Source organism: Zingiber officinale, chromosome 5B (assembly GCF_018446385.1).
Source record: "Zingiber officinale cultivar Zhangliang chromosome 5B, Zo_v1.1, whole genome shotgun sequence".
Classification (NCBI taxonomy): Eukaryota; Viridiplantae; Streptophyta; class Magnoliopsida; order Zingiberales; family Zingiberaceae; genus Zingiber; species Zingiber officinale.
This window is the reverse complement of record NC_055995.1, coordinates 18,475,642-18,484,351: the sequence shown is the minus strand read 5'-3', so window position 1 is coordinate 18,484,351 and position 8,710 is coordinate 18,475,642. Positions and strand designations below refer to the sequence as shown.

The 8,710-nt window shown below is 41.3% G+C and overlaps 1 pseudogene; it reads right to left on the bottom strand.

Annotated features, from left to right (window-relative positions):
• Positions 1-3,016: 3,016 nt before the first annotated feature.
• Positions 3,017-8,460, bottom strand: LOC121986543 (annotated as a pseudogene).
• Positions 8,461-8,710: the final 250 nt, after the last annotated feature.

Below are 8,710 nucleotides of genomic sequence, written 5' to 3'. Positions count from 1 at the left end.
GCTAGATTAGGACATATAGGACAAGAACGAATGAATAGATTAGCTAAGGAGAGCCTTTTAGGCATTCATGCTAAGATTAACTTGTCTATATGTGAACATTGTCTTGATGGAAAGACAACTTGGAAACCATTTGGCAAGGCTATTAGGGTTGAATCACCGTTGCAATTAATTCATTCGGGTATTTGTGGTCCAATGAATATGAAGGCTAGAAATGGGAGTTCTTATTTCATTACATTTATTGATGACTTTACACGTTTTGGTCATGTGTATTTGATTTCTCATAAATATGAAGCATTAGATTGCTTTATTCGTTACTTGAACGAAGTTGAGCATCAATTAGAACGTAAAGTTAAAACCTTGCGCACTGATCATGGAGGTGAATATTTGTCTGATCAGTTCAAGACAATATGTAATGAGAAAGAGATTATTAGACAGCTAACTATCCCTGGAACTCCACAGTACAATGGGGTTGCTGAAAGAAGAAATAGGACTTTACTTGAAATGGTTAGGTCTATGATGGCGCAGACTAATTTGTCAATTTCCTATTGGGGAGATGCATTATTAGTTGCGGCCTATATACTTAACAAAGTGCCTTCAAAGTCAGTTCCATCTACCCCACATGAACGTTGGACAGAAAGAAAGTCAGATTTGAGTAATCTGAAACCTTGGGGGTCAGCTGCCTACGTTCATGATAAGATTCACGAATATGAAAAATTATGACCCAGAGGTAAGAAGTGTATCTTTATAAGGTATTCTGAGACTTTTAAGGGTTATATTTTTATTAGTGAATGATAAGGTGGAACCATCTCTGAAATAGAGTAAAGAGATGTTACTTTTTCTTGAAACTGAGTTCCCAACACGAGGTGAAGTTGATAAAACAATTCCTCTATATGAGATAGAGGAGGAGGATAATATTCCTTTATCAATAAATCAGGATATGCCTGAATCTAGTCAACCTAGTGGGAGTAATTTGCTACTAAATGAGTCAGTTTCTCAACAGTCTAACTTACAAAGAAGTAGTCGTTAGATTATTCCTTGGAGAATGTTTGATATTGAGAATGAGGCATTGATGATTCTCCCAATTGATGATAAGGAACCTCGAACAGTTGAGGAAGCTTTGAGAAGCTCAATAAGAGAAAAATAGAAAATTACAACGGATGAGGAAATGGAGTCAATGAGAAAGAATCAATTTTGGAATTTAGTCGATCTTCCTCCGGGCCGAAAGGCTATTGGGAATATGTGGATTCTCAAAATAAAGAGGAAAGAAGATGAATCGATTAATCGATATAAAACTCGATTAGTTGCAAAAGGATATACCCAAATGGTGGGTATTGACTTTGAAGAGGCATTTTCCTCAGTTATGAAGTTTGTGTCAATACGTGTCGTCCTAGCTATAGTAACATAATTTGACATAGAATTACATCAAATAGATGTAAAAAAGGCTTTCCTTAATGGTAATTTTGATGAAGAAATCTATATGGTACAACCAGAATGTCATGTTGCTGAAGGTCAAGAGAATAGAATATGTGGACTTTGGAAATGTAGATATGGGCTAAAGCAAGCGTCAAGACAATGTAACATGAAATTTAATGAAGTCATTTTGTCTTATAGTTTCGAAATGATTAATGAGGATCATTGTGTTTACCTTAGAAAGGAAAAAGGACAGTTTGTTATTTTATCATTATATGTTGATGATATGCTAATAGCTGGAAGTGACATAAAGTGTGTGATATAAGTTAAATATTGCTTTCATCGTAATTTGACATAATAGATATGGGAGAAGCAGAGTACATCTTAGGAGTGAAGATCATTAGAGATTGATCAAAAAGGCTTTTGGGTTTGTCTCAAGAAGCTTATATCACTAAGATGCTACAACACTTCAATATGTCAGATTGTAATATCGAACAGACGCCTATAGCGAAAGGTCCTATTTTGAGCAAAAGTATGTATCCCAAGACTCTTGAGAAAATAGCCGAAATGAAGAAAAAACCATATGCTAGTGTTATTGGTAGTTTAATGTACACTATGTTGTGTACTCATCCTGCTATAAGCTATGTTGTTGGCTTAGTTAATCATTTCCAGTCAAAACCAGTTACATATGTGGTATTTATTCACTGGTACCAGTTACATTTTTAGTTCAGTACATAAAATGTAATTGTGAATAATTTGTTTAATTGGAGATATTGAATATGCTCTTCACATATAGTCAATATGAGGGATTAGAGATGTTCATAATGATGTAAATAATTTAATCTGGGGTAAAGGCAAGTCATTGATGTCTCTGATTCATTCTAAAGAGCAGCTATGTAAAGTATAACAATCTTCTTAGCAATAAATGCTTAGTATGCATGCTGTTGCACGAACCATTTTCCCTAATGTATGGAATGGATGTTCTTATATGGTTTTTGTGACTAATTAATGCTCTGGTCTTCGTGATTTGATCATCATAAAATCTATGTGACTTATTTGGTCTTTGTGACTAATTAATTTTGCTCTAGTCTTCATGACTTGATCGTCAAATAGTCTATATGACTTAATCGGTCTTTGTGACCAATTAATATTTGGCTTTGGCATTATGACATGATCACCTCGTAGTCTATGTGACTGACATAATCTATGTAACCATATAACCTTATGGATTGACTTGGACGAGTGGAAGATGTTAGACGTTGCATCAGTTGCAATGTCGGGAAGATGAAGGGGTGTCCATTCACCTTCATCTTCCTCCATTGAAAGCCAACCATCAAAGCATCGGTTGGTAACCAATGTTTTACTTGCTATATATGATGGCGTCCAAGAGCAATCGGGGGCAAGCGAGAAGTGCATAAGGTGAGGGGATAAGAGAACGAGTAGAGAGCCAAAGCAGAACACCCTGGGATTTGGTTTGTGAACCTTGAAGCGCTTTTTAGTTACTCGTGATCGTGCTACCGACAGCGGCAGCGTCTTCGTCGACCAACATCTTCTTCTGCGATTTCTTCGGGAGATCACTGTGAACGATTATAGTTTGATTTCATTTTTATTTCATGCTCTCAAAGAATCTATCAACTGCAACATCAACTTGAAGAAATATCTTCCTAGTGGCAGCTTCACTTCTGCATTAATGACATGAAATGTGTTGAAGATAGCTTTAGCAACACTACCCTGCCAAACAAAAGCTCAATTGTTGGCAGGGGCATCTGCATCCTCGGCCCCCTCTTCCTCATTGCCTACCACTGTGGCTCAGTGAATCCTTCTTAGCATCAGCTTCCAGTGCCTTTTTATTGGTTTTCTACCTCCTCCCACAGCCACAACACTGATGTCATCTAATATCATAACACAAACTTTGAAACAGGTTTGTCAGTGTGAGAGGTCTTTGCTCTTGTATATAGAAACAAAAGTCTCAAGTGAACTTGGACCGTCAAAAAGTTGCTTCTCTTTCTTTTCACGTCGTTTAGCTGGGGTGAGCTTACAAACTTTGGTCGGGTCTTGAGCTGCTTCAAAACCAAGAACTTTCATCAGGTTATTTTCCTTAACTTTTGGCTTGGGTGGTTCTAAGAGGCCTTGTTTGCTATCTCCTGCCCATCCCTCTCTTTCGCTAGACGACTCTGACTTCCTAAGCTTTCCGTAAATTGTAATTTTCTCTGTATTAAGTTTTAGTTCCACATAATCATCATAAGTTGTTCCAGGTAGTAAGGGTTTATCCCTGAATACCAAAACAAATTTAAAAAATCAGCGATATTAAGGATTACGATGAATTTATCTATGTGAAGATGCAGCCTCCTTTTAAAGCAACGACATATATTAAGTTCTAAGTGACTAATCACACACACAATAAATGAGATATTGGCGTAATGATGGTGAGATAATTTATCCTTCCAACGAGTCTCCTATACTTCTTTCTTTGGATCATATAATAATTTCCCTTGCCTAGCTTTTCCCCTAATATAGTATGATACAGTGTATAATCATAAGATCCGATCGTCAGAAGTCAAGAGGAAGTAGTAGTCAGAAGTCAAGGAGATGTGACAATCAGAAGTCAAGGGGGCATGACAGTCAAAAGTCAAGAAGACGTGACAGTCAGAAGTCAAGGGGGTGTGACAGTTAACATTCGGAGTAGGACCACTTGGGCCATCCGACGTATAAGGCCAGGGAGGGGTCTACCGGTCAGGAAACCAGGTCTGCGGTATGCCGCGTGATCAAGGCGAGCCGGACCTGTCTTCACCTATAAGGTTTCCTCAAGCTAGCCCGCGTAAACAGACTTGTCATTCTCGGTCGAGTCTGAATCATAAAAGCCAGAAGAAAGGGACTCCGATCGCACCCCTCCATCCATCCAGTCTATTCATCAGCACTTAGCGGACCGACCCGGGCTACCTCGATCACACCAGGGCAGGATAGAAGGCGCTATGCGACAACATGTCAAGGAATCGTAACCACCTGTCAGAGAATAGCTGCTGCATGTCAGGAAATATTCCAACGGTTGAAGTCATCTGCAAATAGAACCTTCCCCCAGTCTATAGGAGAAGGTCACGTGCCCTCCACCACCCGACAAAGTCCTGACACCCGACACCCTCTGGCAGGGGCCAGTCTCCAGAAGGTACGCATTGTCACATAAAAAAGGGCGTCGTTGTTGGTGCAACCTTAGGTCAAGGTTGACCTGGGTGACCCGACTCGAGTTGACCTGACTCGAGGTATATTTTGATGTCTGACAAGAATAGAGAAGTTGTATTTTGATATTTGACAAGAATAGGAACTTGGGGGATTGTGGGTGCAACCTTTGGTCAAAGTTGACCTAGTTGACCTGACTTGAGTTGACCTGATTCGGGAAAAGTCTAAGTATGGAGACTTGGCACGGAAAAGTCCAAGCAGGGAGCTTGGCACAGGAAAAGTCCAAGCAGGGAGCTTGGCACGGGGAAAAGTCCAAGTATGGAAGCTTGGCATGGGAGGTCGGAGAGGGCTCGGTAGCTCGTTCTCTGGACTGGATGGAGTCGGAGAGGGCTCGGTAGCTCGTTCTCCGGACTAGGTCAGAGAGGGCTCGGTAGCTCGTTCTCCGGACTAGGTCAGAGAGGGCTCGGTAGCTCGTTCTCTGGACTGGATGGAGTCGGAGAGGGCTCGGTAGCTCATTCTCTAGACTAGGTCAGAGAGGGCTCGGTAGCTCGTTCTCTGGACCAGACGAAGTCGGAGAGGGCTCGGTAGCTCGTTCCCCAGACTAGGTCCGAGAGGGATCGGTAGCTCGTTCTCTGGACCGGACGTGGAAGTCGGAGAGGGCTCGGTAGCTCATTCTCTGGACTAGGTCAGAGAGGGCTCGGTAGCTCGTTCTCTGGACCGGACATGGAAGTCGGAGAGGGCTCGGTAGCTCCTTCTCCGGACTAGGTCAGAGAGGGCTCGGTAGCTCGTTCTCTAGATCAAGAAGGCTTTAGGTTTAAGGCTGGGAAATTGGATCGGTCTGCTGACCGATCCAGTGATACTATGGGTATCTGGATCGATCTGCTGACCGATCCAGTGATACACTGATTCTCACTGTGTGTCATCTGATCGGTCTGGTAACCAATCAGTAACCAAACAGATTGGGAGAAGGAATAGGAGGGATCGGTCTGTGGACCGATCCACCTATGGCCTGATCGGTCCACAGACCGATCAGGGCTCTGCAACCAACTCTCTGTGATCCGTCCTGGATCGATCAGGGTGGAACCTGATCGGTCCAGGTCTAGCCGTTGAGTCACAACGGCTAGATTTCTGTGTCTGTGTCTGTGTCTTCTTCTTCGCAGGTTCATATAAATCAAGAGGTGGAGGGCCTCTACAGTGGGGCTGACTTCTTTTTGCTCCTGCGATCTGAGCTTTGCTGAGCTCTCCACTGCTGAAGCTTTGTGTGAGCTTCCCTCGGCTGGACTCCAACTGATCAGTTGCTGCTGTTGTTGGCATCCGTGAAGTGGTTGCTTCATCACCAGTCGACGAGAAGGCAAGCAAACTAGTGTTTTTACATTCATATTGTTCTTGGCTTCTTGCTTTATCTTCGTACTCCGATCTTGCTGTTGCAAGAGAGATTGTGGCGAGGTTTCTTCACCCAGAAGGAGTTTTTATTAGCCGATTTTCCGGTGTCTCATCCACCGACGGATTGATAGGATTCGTCCACCTTACGGACACGCCGAGGAGTAGGAGTATCATCTCCGAATCTCGTTATATCGTCGCGTTTGAGGTTTGATATTCTCCTATTTCGTTTCTATCTTTTATTTCCGCTGCGCTAACTAAAATTGTAGGAAGAAACGTGAATTTGGGGTCGGCTATTCACACCCCCCCTCTCTAGCCGCATCCGAAGGTCCTAACAGTCATCTCCCTTGCGTAGGTACGCTTACTCGTACACTTGTCTCCTACTTTTTTTTTCTTCCTTCATACACTGTTCTTCTGGGGAAAAAGTACCTGACTTGAGCGTCGGAGGGCCTGCTCCAGGGACTTTTTCCCTGGTTCTCGACCTTTAACGTTCCATGTGCTTATCTAAGTGTGCGCAGAGTTCTAATATACCGACTTAGATCCAACAGTCTTTTAGGACCACGTGAGGGTCGCTCTCTGAAGCCCGTACGATCACAGCATTACAATTTTCTCTCCATCAACACTTACGATACTTCATCCAATTTTCATCCGACTCATAATAATTTTGAATAGGATCATAGTAGCCCCTTGACATGAATCATATATTAGGAAATATAGATATACTCCCGTGACAGAGCACTATTCTATTTACAATTAATGCTCAACAAGTATAAAAAGCTAGGATACAGAAGAAATCCAAGAGCATACCCAAGCCTCATGTAACTTTCATATTACCCGGTCCTTCGACCAGAAGGTACTTTTGGTACATGGGCATCCTGCAAATTGGAGATTAAAGTAAATAAAAGCTTTACAGATTAGTTCATAAAAAAAGTGATCTTCCATTTCACTTATCCACCAGCAATATCTTGGCTACTACATCCATTCCCATGTTTCAATTATACATGCAGGATAGTTCATTGGGACTAAATACTTGTAGAAAATTCACTGGGTACTTCTTTCATAAATGTGATTGATTACTTGACTACCATAATGGTTGGAGGATAAAACAGAAACATCAATTGGAGAGCTGAGTTAGGCTACTTTCATACTTCTCATCCTCTGATCTTACATAAAAATAGTGATGGGATACTTAGATGAAAGGACTACATTGTTACATATTAGCAAATGTGGCTAGAAAAAAAAAATAAAGTGGGGCATTTCAGTGACATGGCTTCGATTAAATTTACAATTTAGCAACATAAAAACATGAAATTTTTTGGCTTCCTTAATCCTTGATAACAATATTAGATTAGCTATTCTCTTTTAAATGTCTAAGAGACTCAACAAATGTGCACACGTTGGTAATGTTTAATGATAACTAATCGTCTTTGCAAGCGTTCCATAAAGGTACCAATGGATACATGACTATGAAAATACCTAAAGGTAACATGACTTGCATGTTTTTATATATTATCTCATCCAGAAAACAAGTCAATCTAAATACTGTTGAATAATTCCCCCGGTGAAATGATTTATAGCACAGACATGATAATTCCTAATTTTAGAGGTATAATAATTGTGGAACAGCAATGCACTTGTAGTATTTGTTGATAAATCCACTGCATTCTTGACTGATTTCCTATCGTTGGACCGTTGTAAATAAGAATAACACACTCAAATCAAGTAGGGAATTATCATAAAACAAAGAGTGGAACAGATAGAAAAGTCAAAAAGATTAAAGAAAACATAAAATTGCATACAAGTATGACTTTTTCAAAAATAACAAAGGAGTTTTAACAAATTTTAAAATGAACTACAAATCAAAACCTGCAAGAGATTGTGTGTCTGTGTCCTTGGCTGATTGTCAATGTGATGCTCTTGATTTATGTGCATGCCAAAATGACTGTCAAATGGTAAATCATCTGTGGTGATGTCTTCCTAATTCAAAACCAAAACCTAAATATTAGATAAGAAAGACAGAAATCATGGGGCCAAGGGATGTAAAAGCGTGGAATAGTAAGATTGCTATAGACCGTCAAATCAATTCGCTGTGTATTAAGGTGAGTAGCAGTTGCACTAGATTGAAGCATATTGCTTTCACTACCAATCAATGATGATCTCAGAAAATCTTGGTTGATACGATGTATAAAGGTGGAGTCTGATAAGGTCAGGTAGTCAAAAGTCAAAGGAATATGATAGTCAAGGACAATCCAAAGTTAAGGAGACGTGACAGTTAGAAGTCAAAGGGACGTGCCAGTCGGCAGTTAGGAGGGAAAAGAAGGAGTTAGACCGCCTAACGTCATCAACCGCATAATTCCCAGTCGAGTACAGATCAGGATCCCAGATCTGAGACACAAGATGTAGCCTAAAGTAATGTCTGACCTGCCCTGACTGGTCAGGTTTCCTCAGCTCAGGCCATATAGCCAGGTCTAGTCCTTTCAGTAAGACAACTCCCATTGGGCCCTTCAGCAATCCAAGCGTGAAAGATGGGACCCTCGCCACAGCTCGTCCCCCTTATCAAGACTCGAGTCAGGTGGCATACCCGAACAGTCATCCCGAGCTGTCCGTAGCTAAACCCGGGCAGGACAAAAAGCGCTAAGCGACAAACAATGTCAGAGAATCGTAACCGCCTGTCAGAGAATAACTGTCATCAGCCAGGGAATATTCTAGTGGTCGACCATGAATGGAACCTTCTTTCAACCAATGA